Raw genomic sequence first — 18,430 nt, 5'->3', positions numbered from 1 at the left:
ATAAACGAATATTTTGGTTCTTTAGGGAGAAAAACGGAAAAGAAATTTCAGAGTCCTTTGTACCATCCATTCCTACAGAAATTTTGTATAACTGGACTAGAATTTCCTACTCCAATGTCCACACTAACCTTGTCTCATTCTTCAAGGCTTTGTTCATTCACTTCAGACAGCAGGTGAATCCTAATTCATCTGTCATTTAGAGTTTTATTCTATCAGAACTCCAAACCCAATTGTACATTTACAATTGCACTGTGGGACACGGGAATACATTTGTATTTCTATCAGACTATAAATCCTGTAGCAGCATCCAGTTCCTTGAATTTAGTAAATTACTAAACACAGTAAAGGAGGAGCAGGCTGAGAATAGCCACAAATGGAGGCAGATACTTCTTAGCTCAAGATTGTTTAACTATTGTTTTATTACCTGTGGTGGGAGGGCAGACGAGAGTTATGAGGTTCTATAAAGTGTGTTTACTAAAGTCAATGTAGAGAATAGGAAAAGATCTCACCAGAAAAATGAGACAATTTTATCAAGTGGTACCAAAAGATCGTTGAAGTTGAAAGAATAGATTTAGCAAGAATGGTAAATATGGTCTAAGACTGTTAGATTGAAGCTAAATACTGAGAGTAATAAATGTTCGTTCTATATTTAAAAGAAGATCATTTTTAGGGCAAAATAGTATTTCAGGAAAATATTTACCTGAATGAAAATCTGAGAATCTTTTAGGCCTGTGAACACTGCCTTAAAAACATCCAGATAAGAACCAATGGAAAGAAAAATAGAAATATCATTGGCTGAGTATCCTACACTAATTTATCTACTCTTGGCAAAAAAAAAAAGGAATAAGTCATAAGCAATTTACAAATATCTGAGAAATCCTAGGAGTTCGTTTAGTTGTGTAAAATTCTTGATATGCCTTGCTGAAAACTTCATCTTCAAGAAAACAAAAGATACTGCTACTTCAGGCCCAAAGGATTGATTTGTGTTGAAGTGAAATTCAGAGGAATCAGGGTGATTGGAATCACAAAGAATGTGAGAATAGAAAAAGGATATTATTTGGAGACCTAAACTAACATTTAAAACAGAAGTAAGGAAATTTGCCTTAGAATATGTGGGACTACAAGGAAAAGTTTTCATGTTTATGTACAGTATGTGGTTTAAAAATAGATTTTTTTCAGGTAATTTATAGTGGCTCACCTAGTGAAAGAACTCTAGAGGGATTCAGTTTTTAGTAGAAAAATAAATAGCTTACCAGCAAGGCTATAACCTATTTGAATGAACTAAGATTTTTAAAAAAAACCCTAGTGTAAATGATTAGAAATGAAAACACAGAATTGGAAGAATCATACTGAGGCCAAGCATCTTCACTATAATAGGGATTTTTACAATTAGATAGGTCATGGAGCTCATTTTAAGGGGAAATATTTTCAGTGACCCTTGAAAATGTTGTCTTCAAGTCTGTTTACAACAGGTGTCTATGTCAATTTAGATCACTGACTTGAAAATTTAAATGCTTTTTCCCTGTGAATAAGTTTTTAAAATAAAATTTAGCCTCTTAACATGTTTCGTAGTTAAGATATGAAAATATAGAAGTCAAATATGAAAAAAGTAAAAAGTCATCAAACTAATACATTACTCAAATATTCAAAAGTCTGGATTCTCTTAAACAATATTGCAAAAAGCCTTCCTGTTGCATATTGTCATCTTGGTAATTTTGATAAGTCAGTCTTTCATGGATGGAAATCCTAATGATTAATATTTTCCAGCTTGTTCTTATTTTTGCAATTTTATGACTATATATTACAACTGACTACAGAGAAATAATACACTTATCATTTAATGCAACCATCTACATGCCCTGGTTGATATTTGTTTATGAGTCAAGAATTTATAAATCATAATTCTGTCTTTTGCTCTTGGTGAGTTCTGTAGCTAGGCTAGTGACTCTGCATATATTAGCAATTATATTTTCAAGGCAGAAAATCTGAGGACAAAATCCTAAAATGTGAATATCAATCACTCCTTTTGAAGAAAGCTAGCCTTTCTCAGGTAGCACTATTTCTTTTTATTGCAAAAAATGAAAAAAAGAAAAAGAAAACATTTCATTTTATTGTTTATAATAACTGAGAAGATGAAGACATGTATCCTTGAAGGCAGAAATCCAAACATTTAGGAAATAAAGCTTATTGATTTCATGATATGAAATTCTGTCATAGAGGGTGGCTTAGGGAGTCTCAGAAATATAATCTTCAGTTTTTCAATCATAAATGATCCCATTGAGAAAGATAGAAGAAATATACCAAAGAATGCCAGGAATGCACATATAGTGTGCTCTGACCAGCTCACACTTCAAAACTGAAACATAAATGGTGAGGAAAATGCACTCAAAAATCCATAAGAAGGGGTCATATGCCATTAAAGGTGTGTCGTTGTATCTAAAGTTCCTAAGGACTTTTGAATTTTAAAAAACTGCTCTGAACAATGATGCCCCCTTTTTAGTTACATTCAACTGAAGAAAAGTTGGTGAAATACAAAGACTAGTTTTCAGCAGCCTATGTTGCACCACTGGCAGACACTACAAGATGCTTTGGCCATCGCCAAGTCTCTACCTTTTCTTTGTTTCTCTCTCTCTCTATCTTTTCTGTCAAGGAGATTGATCTTCAGCATGGTAAGAAGGAAATAAAACTTAATATGAAAGAGGAGATTGTTAAAGAATACCCAGGAGACTGTAAATGAATTAGATCCTCATGGTGGGAGGATAATTATATCTCAGGATACAGGGAAAATGTGCAAATGAGATCAATGAACTACTGTTAGAAACCTTTGAAGAGCTCGAAAAATATGAATGATGCCAAAGGGCTGGGAGGAAATAAATGCCACTGCTAATTTAACAAGAGGAAAGAAATAGAAGCCTTGATCTATTTATTATTTATACATTTATTTATTTTGGCTCCACTAATTGCAGACAGGCTTTGAGGGGGATTTACATAAAAGCACTGTGGAAATATAACAGCAATAAGCAAAATATAGCTGAAACAATATACATATGGGGTATGGAGGGGAGACCTCTGAGCCCTGGCTTGTGAACTTATTCTCTGTCTTCTCAATGTAGATTCTTCTCCATTGATCACAAACAACCACCTGACCTACAGGTGGATAGCTGATCAACTTTGGATCCTTCTTGCTTCTAGAAGTTGAAAACCAAATAGCTGGTTATTTTACTGAAGCTCATATACAAGGTGAGTTCTCGATGCAAGATCAGTAAACTCCAATTACTCCTATCTTCACATCTCCCCGGGGCCTGATTATTAAAATCATACCCTAATATTATTGAAAGTAGGTTAGTTGGTAAAACAAGAATCCTCCCATTCCAGTGGCTTACCACAGGGGGAAAAATATCTCTTCTGCTCACATAATGCCCGATGTTGAGTGTTTTTGATGACATCACTCTTTGGGGAGGTGTCTTCCATGGGACAAGTTGTCAACTTAATGCTTTTGACATCTAATAACTCTAATCTCCTCTAAGTTCTTGGAGTGCTCTTGACTAAGAACTACAAATAATGAAAATGGCTTTGTGGTTTGAATTGGAGTGTTTCAGACCTCTGCCATTCATTGGTGGCCACACACAGCTGAACAACGTCGAGCTGTGTGGAGACATGGAAATTGGAGAGACATGGAAATTGTCCTGTGAACAGCTACGCAGGCTCCGTCATAGCCACCCCTCTGGTCATCAGGTGGCACTTTCATTCTTCCAGCACACAAAAAGGTGCTCATTCCATACTTAAGGGACACTCTTCAAAATGTATGCAGCCACTGCAGGTAGATCCCATTCCAAAAAAACAGCAAAAGCTTGGTGCCCAACTTCTACCACTCTTGATTCATTCACCTAAGCTAATAAGAGCAAGTTTATGATCTTTACAACCAAACACTACTAATAAAAAGCAGCTAAGTATAGACTTGCAGGACAGTACATTTTTAAAATTTTGGCTGGATCTTAATACATGAACCACCTTACCACCCTTTCCCAAATAATCACAACAGATTTAGAAGCAAATTGTTCTCATACAAGCAGTCTATGAACTTTCTGACCTCTGTTCATAATCATGTGACTGGCAGGTTTTATCTATATCCAGATTATCTCTCTCTAGACACAAAGAAAGCTGTGTAATAAAGGCATGCTTTGTTACTTGATTGTTCAGTCTCAAACGAAGCCTATTCTATACCTGTACTTTTAGAACCATACATACCACAAAAAATAAAAGGCCAGGGTCCTTGCCCACAATGGTTAGTTGTTGGAATGTTTGTCTTCTGTTTATATTCAAAATTGTAAACATATGGATGGGTTAAAATGAGCCATTTTGACACATATAAAGATATGATGCTTCTTGAAGAGTTGGCTCTGAGTTGGTTTCAGACTAATTGGCCAAATATGATAAGACAAATTTCAAACTGTATATTGTCATCTCCAATCATTTTATTTTTAATTGTCTACCTGTCATTCTCTTTCAAATATCAGTTATTATTTGAAAGCAAACTGATTCTAATGCTTTATGGAAACAGTTCCAAGTAGAAAACAGTAATCAGAGACAGTTTCAGGGTCTTTAATTTGACTTCAAAAAGGCTAATGCTATGGGGGAAAGACATTTAGATTAAAAAATTATAGACAATGAAAACAAGAAACTTATTGAGAGGAAATATAATACCTTCCTAATTTATTTGTTTTACTTTTATTATTTCTTATAATTTAAAGCCTGCAAATGTTTCACATGTATTTATTTAGAGAAAATGTTTCTGCTTTTGGTAAATTGCCTACTTCCACTATGTGATGATGTTATTAACTTGCAATGTCTATTTGCATTAAGTCTGTACTATCAAAGGGACTGGAAATAAGTACAATCATAATCTTAAGGATTTGCCAGTGTATACTTGGATAATCAAATCTGGATGAATCTTGTTGATTAAAGAACTGTGTTTTATTTGAAAATGATAATATATCTTATGTACCCTAAGCAAAGATTAATTTTTAATACAGTCACAAAAAGCATTGTCTTCATGACATAAATATTAAAACAAGCATGTTAATTTTAACATGATCAGTGATTTATAGAAATGGTAACTAATCTAGTGCACCTTTTGTAGTGAAAAAGAGTGCTTGATATGAAAGATAAAAACAAGGTTTCTGTTTTCATCCTAGAAGATATATTGGAAGGTCAAAAGGAATAAGTTCAAGATTTGGGTCCAATCTGAGGAAGCATATTTTTCACATGATATAAAGTGACACTTCCTTGTAAAACAGATTAAAATTGAACCCACTAAATTCAATGTCTCTAACTCACACAGAACTCCTAACAATTGAAAATGTCATTTAATAATCCCCTTCTTCTGGTGACATATTCCAAATCCCTTCCTACTGGGCATAGAAAATTGAGAAAGAATTTACAGATGAAAGACTTTTTTTTAAAGAGCCATGAAATGCTACCCATATGTTTGTCTAGAAAGTCCACTGAAAAGTAGAAAAATATGAAGAACAGAAAGTAGTTGAAACAGCAACATATTCTATCTCTTGAAAATAAATGGTCTATTGGAAAAGTCTAGGAACTTTTAAAGGAATTATTTATATTAGTGGCATTTTCAGATTGCTTTGCTTAAAATAAATTAATGCCTTCATTCCCCCAAAGAAACCTATTCACTGGACCAAAAGAATAAGTCATTTTTAAAAATAATTTAAATATATAATTAGATTACCAGTAAACCAGCTTACTCAGCTATGATTAGTAGTTTGGTATACACTGGGCATTCTTTGGTTTTATCCCATTTCAATATAGCAGGTTTGTTGTTGGTTTTCGTTTGGTTTTGTTTTGTTTTTGCTTTGCTTTGAATACATTTTGTGCCCACACATTGGTTCCTTAAATGCTCTGACTACTGGAAAAGTTATGATTCTGTATACTTGAGTTAAATTTTCTGTTTCTGAAACAGTTAAGCACAAACTATATTTCTTTTCACTTATAAGTTTCTTCCCCCTTCTCCCAGAGAAGAATAGAGACATCATTCCAATGGATAGAAACTAAATGCAGGAAAGGATGGAGAGTCAGAGGGCCATGTGATCAATGTTCCCCTTAAGATTGTTCCCCAGTTCTACACTTTAGTATCACAGATTTGTCCAGATATGGATTCTAAATTTAGAAGCTGTACTGAACTGAATTCATGTAGTAGAGGCAGATAAAATCTGTTTTAAAATATCTGCATCTTCCTTTGTCTTGCATTATTGGAAAGTCCGTATACAGGTCTTACTGAATCAATAATCAAAATTTAATTGAGCACAACAACCCATATTGAATAGAGCAATTTACTCTGCACATCATTGGAAGATAGATATCTTTAACTTAAAAATGAGAAATGTGAGGCTCAGAAAGTCCCATTTACTGTAACAATTGAAATCAGGAAATTAACCATCAGTCGCTCTGCCTCTTCATATTCACTGTACATGACATTATAAGGATTGAACAAGACACTTCCAAAACCCAACTTTTCTGTCAGCAGTCATTGCTTTCAGCTCAACCTTGGTGTCCTCAGCAACACTGATGTCCTCTTTTAAGATACCTTAAAAGAGATCAGATGGAATACAGACTATATCTAAAGACAAGGAGCATTCATACTGATGCCTCAAGGACTCTGTCCACTGTGGCATGAAACATTCAGAGAACTTTGACCACTGATGTTTACTAAGGGATTCCTGCCGAACGTCCCTTGGCTTCTTTCCAGCCCTATATGAAAAGCTCGCTTCTCTTTGCTCCCTAAAGATGGCCTTTTTGCCCTCTGTCTGCCTCCACCCAGGCACAATACATTCCATACTATGTTGCCTTTACACAAGCCTGGTGATCTTGGCTGGTCTCTGCCTCACATCACTCCTTACAGAAACTTTTGTGTCTTTTTTGCTGTCTACAAAAAGGAGGTTTGGACTTTTCATGCTATGCTTATGTGGTAGTTCTGGGGCAGAGAATCCTAGAAACAAACCCTAACTTGGTCATCCCAATTGCAAACTTTCATAGGTCCCTGTAAATGGTCTTCACTTGTTCCCTGCATGTCTCCTTAGAAGCACCTGTCCTGCTTCTATTCATTTGTCAGAAAAACATAATCTCCTCCAGGTTAAGCTTCACAAGGGCCCTGTACTCTCACTATTGTGACTTCTACAGACTGACGTGGAGCTGGGCATTCAGTTGGGGTTCAAGTTATAAACTATTGCAACTTACTGTGAGACTAACACTTTGATGAAAAGAAACAAACACTTGTTAACCATAACCTCTAACACAAGTCACTTAAAGTTGCAGTTATACCACTATTTTTTGGTTAAGTATTTGTCTGTCAGACTAGACATTTGATTCAGACATAGAATTAACCTTGATAGAAAATTCTGTGGACATCTCTTATGCTAATGCTTGCCTCAAATTCCACTGCTAACCAAGGTTATTTCTATCCCTTATTAAAAGGTTCAGAACTGGGTTTCCTACTTACTTTCTTGGAAATGAAAGCCTAACTTCACTCAAAGAAACTGACTTTCCTAAATTTGAAGTAACAAGATTGCTTATATTATTTAAAATTTAAAATAAGAGGTTTAAGAAAACTGTTCTTTTCATTTTTTTCTGTCTGTACTATATAAAATGTATTTTTTCAAAATAAAAACAACAACAACAAAACTAAATACTCACTTTTCTGCCATGATCCCCTCCATTTGTATCCATTATACCTCTTGGCTAACTATCTCAGGTCGCTTGATTTTTCAGACACAATAACTTGCCATTTGAGAAATATAATTGTTATTGCAGAGAAAATGCAGACTGTTGAATCTCACAGTCTGCTAAGTCTAAGCAAAAACATAGAAAATTTATAATCACAGTGAATTGAACAATTTTGCTAAAATAGATAATGGCGATTGATAGCCAGGCATATATACCTAGACAAACATAAGAAGCAAATTGACCATGCCATTATTTCAAGTTGGAAATTAAAAAATAATAGATCACTTGTAAAACTATCCAGGAGCACAGAAAAAATGGTCATGGTGGAATTTTTAACTGTGATACGTGATGTAATTAAATATAATTGGGCACTCACTCTGAACAGTAAGATGATACACAGGGCAATCAAGAATAGATTCAGAATTGAAAGGAAAAATTGAAGAAAGCACCATCAACAGTCATATTTTTAAAAATGCAGTCAGGCAGTGCACATTATGACTTTCAAGTAAAATTACTTTAACAGTTTCATTTGGCACATAAATGAAATCTTTTGTTCTCTGAGTCAGTATAGTACCTCAGGACTTGCTTAAGTCATTTGTGCTCCTTAGAACAAAGGGCTGTTAAAACTCCGGCTTGAAAGGCTCACAGTGATACCCTGAAATGCATCTATTTTTCATTTACTCATCAACTCAGCTGACTCTAATACGTTTTCACTATGCATCATGTAATAGGGAACATATAAGAGTTTGTGATCCTTCTCCTCCAGAAAAAATAAAAAAGGATTGTTCAAAGTATTATGCTATGAGATGTTTGTTCAGAGTACTAGATGATCTCTCAGAGAAAGGCACTAACATAGAATTCTTAAGAAATCTAGTTTGATCAAAGTCTTGAAGAGCGGTTTCTTAAAAGAGGGGTAAAAGTCATTCTACAACCAAAAGATCTACTAAGTGGGAAAAAGGGGTGGGCGGTGGGCTCTTATTTGTTTGCATTAAATCATTGCACAGGGGAATTATAACTCTGTGAATGAGTGTTCTCAAAAAAAGGACTGCTTCCTGAGTCTGTGATAGTTTTGATGCTTCTGTATCATACACTCCTAGGTAAGGAAGGAAAGTTCTTTCTTCACAAATCAGGACTTACATACACATTCCACAGTGATTAAAGACCTTATGATATGCTAGCTTGGTGCATTTCTATAAATCCTTTACATTCTACATGAGAGGGAAAAATTGAAGTTGAAAATAAATCAGATTTTGGTATTTCTAAGTGGTCATGTACCCTTTTTCAAATCCTATGTAAACACTGAGAATAAAATATATTTATTAAGAACTAAGACCCTGAAAACATAATGCCTCGTTCTGGATCCAAATTATCTTATATACCTTTTGGGAAGTTGAGCAAATTTCTTAATCTTTCTGACTCCCTATACAGGGGAATAATGAGGCAGCTACAGAATGTTTAAAGGTTGAAATAAAGAATAAACATATCAGTGATTTGCATAGTTCCTTGCATTGAGTAAGCATTCACTGATCTGGTTATGATTTTAATTTTTTATTTTAATTTCTGAAGTCAAAGCATAATCAAGAGTCACGCGTCTACATAATATGTACACAGGCACACTCAGGGAGGAGGAAGAAAATCTTATTTTATCTTGAAATAAGTTACCAGAATTGGCAAAGGCACAGACCAGCTCTTACCTTCATGTATCAACCTTTATCTTCACATTTACCACCTTTTATCTCATCTTCCGGATTTTGGTTGAAATAGAGAACAAGTCTAGGATATTTTGCTTCCCCAGTCATGACAGAGTAGCATTCCTAGCCAATGTTAATAGCTCTTCTTTTGTGAATAGTTTAAGAGAAATAATAAGGTGATCTCTTTTAGTGTGTTCTAAATAGTATATCTCTTTTAAAAAATATTTTTCTCTCAAATTATAGGTATTATAATCACTTTCTCCTTTTAATATTTTACTTCTTCTCTTATATGTATTCCATCATTATTTCTCTTGATGGAGACATGTGAATTCTCTTCTAAAATACCTCTCATTCCTCAGCTAATGGGCTGGTCCCTTTCATTTCTTCTTTTCAAAAGTATTTCCACTACTGCCAACCTAAGCCATAGCCCAGTCTCTCACGTATGGCCAATTACAATGGGAATCCTATGCTCTGGACTATAATCCCATAATCCACTCATCATTTATGGTTAGAACATCTTCTTGTGTGAGAACTTCTAATAATACCAGTGGTTTAGAATGAAGTTAAGGTTGCTTTGTCCTGTACTCAAAATGAAAAATTCAAACAAAATTAACTGGCACATTTACCAGTATTGTCACATAGAAAGGCAGGAGGAAGAAGAGAAGAAAAATAAAAAAGAGCTCCTAAATGTAAGAGGTGTTTTTAGTCATTAATTTGTTCTCAAAGTCAGAATACTTTAGACTTTCTATGAATGTTTTGAGCTCACTGGTTTCCTTCACTAGTGCGTCCTGAGATGCTAAGACCAACCAGCCAACGTCATTATATTTCCCACTCTGCCAAAATATTCAAAACTCTCAGGTATGGAGTTGCTAAATTCCTTATATCTCACAAGTGGTGAATCATGATAATCACATGAACCTATGCTCATATTACTTTCAATAGTTCACACTAAAGACTATCAGTATTCCCCACAGAATTAGGGGAGACCATAATGTCCTTAGGTCTCATCAAATTAGAAAGTCAACTCCCTAAAGCCATTAAAGAATTTCATCTTTACAATTCTGTTTCCATAGAGCCACTCCTGGTACTAACATCTGTTCACTGTTTACTAGAGACACAGATATAACGCAAAATATACAAATATATAAGAATTCTACACGACTGGCATAGAATGGCCACCAACAGAGTTTGATGTAGAAGAGTGCAGATGGTCTGCCTGTACATTGGAGACTGAAGGACCCAGTCGAAGATCTGACACTCACTTCAGTGCTGCGTGTAAGTCTGTATCAGGAGGCCAAAGGGTCTGTGATGAAAGGCTGAAGAGCATGTACCGCAAGTCTGAAGCCAGGAGATGATGTCCTACGTGAAGCAAAGACTAGAGCTCCTCCAAAGAAACAGAAACTGATCCATCCTTCCCCGTTTTCCCTGTAAACCAGCCAGCGGACAGACTATGGGAGGGTGACAAGCCAGTTTAGTTGAGCTTCTCTTCTTCAAGTTGTCACAATCAATCAACCATCACAATAGGTCAAAGTCACATGCACTTCATGTGACAATAGTTATTCAGTTATTGCTAATAACTGAATTTCTCCCTCTCACTAAGAACAATAAAAATACATATCATTATCATCCATTGAGCATTGTAAGTTCTACGGAGATGTCTTAACTTAAAATACTGCTTTCTCTTAAAATTTATTAGTTAGCAATATATAAAACAAAACCATGACATTGTTTCAAATATACATTATCATTGCAAATAATTCCTACTTTAGATAAGAAATTCAAAACATCATACTGTGACTTCTCAGTTAACCTCTCACACAATTTTGTAGTTTCACTGATTGCTAAAGAAAAATAATAGCTCTTCTCTTACTAATTGTAAGAATATCATTGACCATAATTTAGCATCTCTTTTATTTGCAGGAAACCCCTCTCAAGAAGTCATAAAAAGTGTTCATCCTTTGATCAACTTCAAAGACCCTGTTGTGCTTCTTTTGTGCAGCTGCTATTGATTTCCCAGCTATTTTTAAGTTTCTTTGTCCTAAAACCTCCTCAGGATTTGAGTACATTTGAACAAAAGGTAGCTTCCACAAAAATAAAAGGTAAATGAATCATGAGAACATTATTTGTTTGTTTGTTAATCAGAATTTCAGTTCTTAGATTAGCCTCAGGTGGAAATCTGGATTCAGTCTGCTCAACTGATGCAGTTCTACTTTTCAGAGGTTTTAAGTTGAGAGGTTATAAGATTTTCAAGTTCTCATTTCTTTCTTTTTTTTCACCTGAAAAATACAAACATGACCCAAAATTTAACAGTGCCTCAGAAATTACTCTGATACTTGTCCCTTTGGTCTAAACTAATCCATTTTATTCAAAATTATAGATATAGATATATAGATATATGAATTATACAAGTAATATAACTATTTGAATACTTTTATACCAGCCTCAAATATTCTATGATCATCAGAATCACCCATTTCCAGAGCACAGACAAAGTCTAGGGGTTCCTTAATATCTTGTAAATGGAATGCACACCAGATAAAAATGGAAGATTATATTTGTGCATTTTGACAAAATTTCCTGAGTAATGAAATTATATTTTTCTTATCTTTCATAAAACTCTCTGAGACCTCAGACATCTTCCACTAGTTATCAGTCCTGTATGTCTCCAATGTTAAGATGCATTACTGAAAATATTTCTGAGTGTTTCTTGAAGTTTTGGATTATTCTTCAAAATTAAAAAAAAAAAAAACTTGCACCAACCTAAAGAGATTGCATAAGGTATGTAATATATATCTGTGATCATTATGGCATATTTATTTCTGCAATTTCATTTTAGATGGCTTGGCAAAATTTATAGCAGACTTGTCATTTGATAATTGGCAGGAATAGTTGAAATAAATCTTCAGTAATCTATTTAGATTTCTTATGTCATTATAAATATTTTAAAAATTCAGGACACAAAGTCAACATAAAGATGAATATTTAGATAACAAGCAGTCATATACAACATTCTACCTAGGCATCAACCTTCAGCATCCTCTCTGGAACTTAATTTGATTTGTTATCAACCTCTGATTAGCTTGAAATCCAAAGAAACCACAACATCGGGCCTTAACCCTTCCTGTGTGGTTATGATTAACTAGTGTCACTGCCGCCACTCTGACATTTGCTCCATCCCTACAGCCAGGTGTCAAGGCTGCCTTCCAAATGCCTTTAGAATAAAAGAAAATGTCCTTGCAGAGTACCTTGTGATCCAGTTCTCCTTACTAGACACTAATGTCAATTTAAGTTTTCCTTGGCTTACAAGACCCCTCTCTTGATTTCAGATGAACAGCAAACTAATTCAAATGATCTGAGTTTTATGTCTATGTATATTTCTATAAAATATTAATCTTCAAAGAATAATAGTAATGATAAATAAGTTATGAAAAACAACTAATAAGGACTGATAACTTGTCAAATATTGTCTGAAATATTTTGAAAGATTATTTCTCCATAACATTGTGAATCCAATGAGAAAAATACTGCTATTATCACTTTATGGATGAAGGTCCAGAGGCTTGCAGAGGTGCAATGCCTCACCCAAGGTCAGTTAGCTAGTAAAAATTTTTAAAAATATGGATTTGAACTCTGAGAGTCAGATTCCAACCCTTATATGATTAATCACTCTACTGCAGCCTATATGCTATGTCAGTACTATGCCATTTCTACCTATACTACCCGTACTTAATAAAAATGATAATACTAAGTTAGGAATCAGTCTCTTTAATCTGCTTAAATCATATGAAAATAATGCTCAACAACATCATCTTGGGGCTATGATTTAGCATGTAATTTTGATTGAGGTGTATAATTTGGAATGTGTATGAATTTGCAATAAACATTACTGAATTTGGAATTGCTGAGATGCTTTTAATAATTCCAGAAGAAATGTAATTTGTAATATTCACTGTCTTCAACCACTGCTGCTTAGTCTTCTACTTATATGGCTTTTCTTTCAAATACAAACTGTTATTTAAAAAATGACATTGTGAAGCCTGAAATACCAGCCAGCTGAAAGACGAGTATCCAGCAGGGCTCTTTTTATGTATGTTTGAGAGTTTAATCATGTGCTGCTGGGTAGATGTTGGGCCTGGGAAGGTTACACAGTGGTCTCTTAAAGTTTACTATAAAAGTGCCCTTAGAGAGAGAAGGATCTGAGACGCTGATAAAGCTTCCAAGCTGGGCAATTATTTCAGCAAATCTCCATACCGCAGAATTCTTAAATCATATGGCCTTTTTCATATCCCTGTGTCTATTAATTGGGAACAAATAATGTCACTTAGGAAAAATAGCACCCTCAGTTTTCCTCTTCCCAAGATCTGAGCTGGCAGAAATGCTTGTATGAGCACCCAGCCTTTCAAATCAGCTAGAATTCAGTTTTATGGGTCACACACACACACACACACACACACTCCACAAAGTGTTTCATTATATAATGTTAAGGTGGAACAAAATTGTATTGTTTCTGGCTGCCTTGAAGCCATCTGTTTTTCTCTCAAGATTTTTGAATGTGTTAAATATTCAATATCCAGAAAAATCCTTTGATGTCTTAGCTAATTAAGCACACGGATCCTAACACTTTCCCCTTCCAGATGTCCCTGGTGGGAACATGGGGGAAAGTTTCATGATCCCCATATGAATTGCTAGATTATACCCTTGAAAACTCAAAGTGGACAAGATGGGTAGCTAAGCATTAAAGATCTTTCTGAGATTTTCATCATGTTCGTTTGTGATCCGCTGTGACTAAGCAGAAACTCAAGATGGTCCCTGAGAATAAAGTCGTCTTTGTGGCATTTGTCAACAAAACCATATTCCTGTTATGATCCAGATGGCTCACTAGATGAAAGAGAGACATCCTTAAATCACAGAATAGATGTAATTTAAGACAAGATGGGGGAAAAAAGACCCTAAGCAGCCAAAAACACAGTGATAGAATGATTCTTTTTTGTTGTTGCTTTTGCTGTGCCTGGATTATTAGTGTCACATCCTTCACAATTCTCCCACATTAATTCCATCAGCTAAGAAAACACCAAAAACATCTACTAAGAGGAGCATTAACTATTGTGACAGTTTCTGTCTCTGAGACCTCATACGGCCTTTCAGTCTAGTTATGAGGTAACATTACCAGACCTTATGCAGTAATGAGCACATTTACAATAAGAATTTTCATCTTCAACATTTCAAGACATTTCCTTTTTAATAGAAAGAAAAGGGTTCCATTACTATGCAGGGTTCTACTGGTCTTATTCTGGCCTTATTCTGTGTATTTAGAACTTTTTTTTATTTACCTCAGCCTTCCCCTGAACACCTGTTCTATTATTCTGTTCTTCCTGCTATAAAGAATTTAAACTCAGAACAACAAGAAATGCATATTGAAAGGTACAAGTAGATCAGATTCAGACATCATCCATGGTGAATTTGAGCACATTTTATTATTAATAAGAAAATAAGGAGATGCTTCTAGGTAGATATTGTTATCTGATTATTTCTGTCCACTGTAATTTATTTGGAGATTGGACTTTGGCCAACAAGTATGTTTCTTTTCTTTTATGCACACATATTCTGATTTTCGTAATGCAAATAAATAAATCCAAATATGTATGAACCTCAAATTTTACATACTTTGCCCAACTGAAATATTGTCTCACATTATGATCTTTGTATATAAGAACAGACAATGCAGATGAAAAAAGCTAACCTGTTTTCTGTTGATGTATGCTTTATGAACACTGCATGAAATTTCATTTGCTAAGGAAGCATACACTGCACTTTCAAATTTTGCAATGAAAAGAAACTTTAAAGACTTTGAATTTATTTTTAAACAGTGTTATTCTCAGCTCAATAGACTAAAAATCTGTTAGAATCAATGCTATATAAATAATAATTTGTTATTTCAGAATGTTCATAGGAACAGAGCATAAATAATAACTTGGCTTTGTATTCAAGCAAATGCAATTTTGTATTTGCTGTGTAATTTAGGGAAGTGTTGTAATCAGGGGTTGTGCAGAGAACAATTAGAATCAGGACATGGAATTTATAATATTTTATGGTAGTTGCCCAGAGTTAATACAAGAAAATGTATGAAATCTGTCCACAACACTGAAGACATTGAATATTTAGCCAAGGATATGGCTCCCACAGCAATGTCCTACATAAGTCCAAATGAAGACCCAGAGCTCAGAACAAGGTCTCCCACAAGTCCAACTAGAGATCTAGAGCCCACAAGAAGGACTCATGCCAGTCTTTTTTACAGACCTGCGCTGGAAAGGCCCAAAGATAAGCGGTGGAAGCTAGAAAGCCTGTGCCATCAGGGTGAAGGAGCTGTGCTGGTGAGATGAGTGTTCTACGCTGCAGCCAAGAAGTCACACTCACAACAAAGACCAGGGCTGTCCTGAGAAACACCATAGCCATTCTCAGCGACACGGTGGTCCTGAGCTCCTCTGATGACAAGCACAGTTGAGTGCACGCCAGGAAGCCAGCATGACAAGTTCATCCTGGAGACCAAGCAGCACACATCTTCCCCTCCAGAGCCAGCATCAAGCAATGCTCAATTTGAGGACCAGAGCTTCTCCAGGAGGACCAATGGCTCAAAGAGCAACACGTAGGAGGACCCACAATGCCTCAGTGCCTTAACACCTTCCTTCTCCTTCTCCACATCTCTATTTATGCTGGAAACTTTACTCAGATAGAACATCTACACTCAGCACCATACTGATTTATTTCAGCTGGCATTAAGTTGACCACCAGTTTTTAACCTGTAACGGGAAGTTTCCCCTTTTTTCCCTTGAATTTCACTCTTCCTGATAAAGAAAATACTGATGGTACCTGGCTTATACAATTATTAAGAAATTTAAAATATTTATTGCAAAGTATCTTGCCTGTTATCTGGTTTAATAAACTCAAAGGTAAAATGGGTTATTTTATAACATTAAAATCAGTTACTAAATTGTTATGCTTTGTTCACAGTTTGCTTAGGTTTTAATTTCAATAACATTTTACTTTCTTCCTGTGACTCCATAGCATTTAGACCTGTTTCATTCTTGGTCATATCACTAATAAATGTTTCAATAACACCCTCATAATAATAACAGTACCTCCCTGACTGTCATCACCTGTTAACAGAGACCTTTGCTACTAGCTGATCAGTTTTCTTTCTATTCCTTCACAACTCATCTTGCTCCTCAGAGACTTCAGTGTGAAAGATAAATTCACTTTCTCTAGTGGTTTTATTTATCTTTAATAAAACATGCATTATGGTAAACACTGCAATTGAGACATCTCACAGATGAACAAAGCAATTGAGATATCACAGTGAGAAACACAAATGCTCTGTCTCATAAAACTCACTGTACATATAATGGTACAGATAGTGATTAGTTAAATATATTAGAAATAGTAACAAACTACAATGGTTATAAGTGTCACATAAATAGAAACATGATATTTTGAACCAATAAAGAAGAATGAGCCTATATACAAGAATTTAATTAGTTAAGGGGGTCAGAAAATCTTTTCTAAACAAAATCTAAAAATTGACCTGAGATTTGAAAGACAAGAAACAGTAAACTAGGTGAAAAGTGTTGTGGGGGTAAAGAACCAAAGGGACCATAATAGAACAAATGGCACAAGCTAAGCCTTGTGGGAAAATGGAGTAAGCTTTGATCAGAATCTGAAGGAAGGCTAGAGAGGCCCAGCTCACAGACCTCCAAAGGGACAGAGATGGGAAAGGATGTCAAGGAGCTGGAGAAGGATGACTAGACCAGGATGACAATTTTAATCTTGATCCCAAAAGCAAGAGACACCATCAAATTGTGTTTAAGAAAAGGCTAAGTGACATAACTGTATTTGCATTTTGAGAGATCTGTCCTGCAGCTGCTGGGAACACTGTATCTTGTGAAAATGTAGATTCTAATGGTGTATGTCTAGGGCTGAGGCCTGACAGTCTGCATTTCTTACAAATTCTTAGGTGGAGATGGCTACTGCAGGTGGACCAACGCTACAGGTTTTGAGAAGAAAAGTCGGGTAGAGTAAGCTGGGAAACTGCTCCTGTGTGTGCTTACTATGTCCTGTGTGCCCACTCTGGCCTCTTTCCCAGACTGTGAGAGCAGGATGGTTAACGAAGTAATTTCTCCACTTAAAAACAATGTCATTGCTAGTGGTCACTGCATTGTCTAGTTAATACATGACAGGAGCTGTGGCTGGAATGATGACAGTGCAAACAGCACAGTTAACAGATTGTGGAGATAATTACATGGCAGAGGGGCCAGCTAGTTGCTGGATTTTGAAAGATGAGAAAGAAATTTGACCAGGAAAAATTTTAAGATTTGTACCAGGTTAAGATCCTTCAGCAAGTATGTATGTACTTTATGCATAAAGAGCTGTTATGTATTTAAAACTGGTAGTCAACACCAAATGGATTAAATCAGCATGGTGCTGAGCATAGATGTTCCACCTAAGGAATGATTCCGACATAAATACAGATGTGGAGAAGGAGAAGCTAGGCATTGTGGGTTCTCCCATGTGTGCTATTTGAGCTATTGGTTCTCCTGGAGGAGCTCATCATGACTAGCTTCCCCAGTGTGAGTTCAACCATTGTCATCAGAGTCCCTAGGGACCTTGTTGGTGAGAGTGACTGCGGTTCACTTTAGGAGAGCTCTGGTCCTTACATGGAGCATCGCTTCCTGGCTCCAGATGGCACACATCTTCCACTCCATGTGTCCAGGACAAAGTTGTCATGCTGGCTTTCTGGCAGGTACTCAACTGTTCTTATCATCGGAGGAGCTCAAGACCTCCATGTCGCTGAGGATGGCCGTGGTGCTTTTCAGGACAGCCCTGCTCTTTGTTTTGAGATGAGAGTTCTTGGCTCCAGCCCAGAACTCTCAACCTACCAACACAGCTTCTTCACCTCGCTGATATAGACTTTCTAGCTTCCACCACTGACCCTTCAGCCTTCTCAGCAC

Source organism: Cavia porcellus, unplaced genomic scaffold (genome assembly GCF_034190915.1).
Source record: "Cavia porcellus strain 051 isolate PalLab524CR breed Dunkin Hartley unplaced genomic scaffold, mCavPor4.1 scaffold_14, whole genome shotgun sequence".
Lineage (NCBI taxonomy): Eukaryota > Metazoa > Chordata > Mammalia > Rodentia > Caviidae > Cavia > Cavia porcellus.
The sequence above is the reverse complement of the archived record's forward strand: the minus strand, read 5'-3'. Positions refer to the sequence as shown.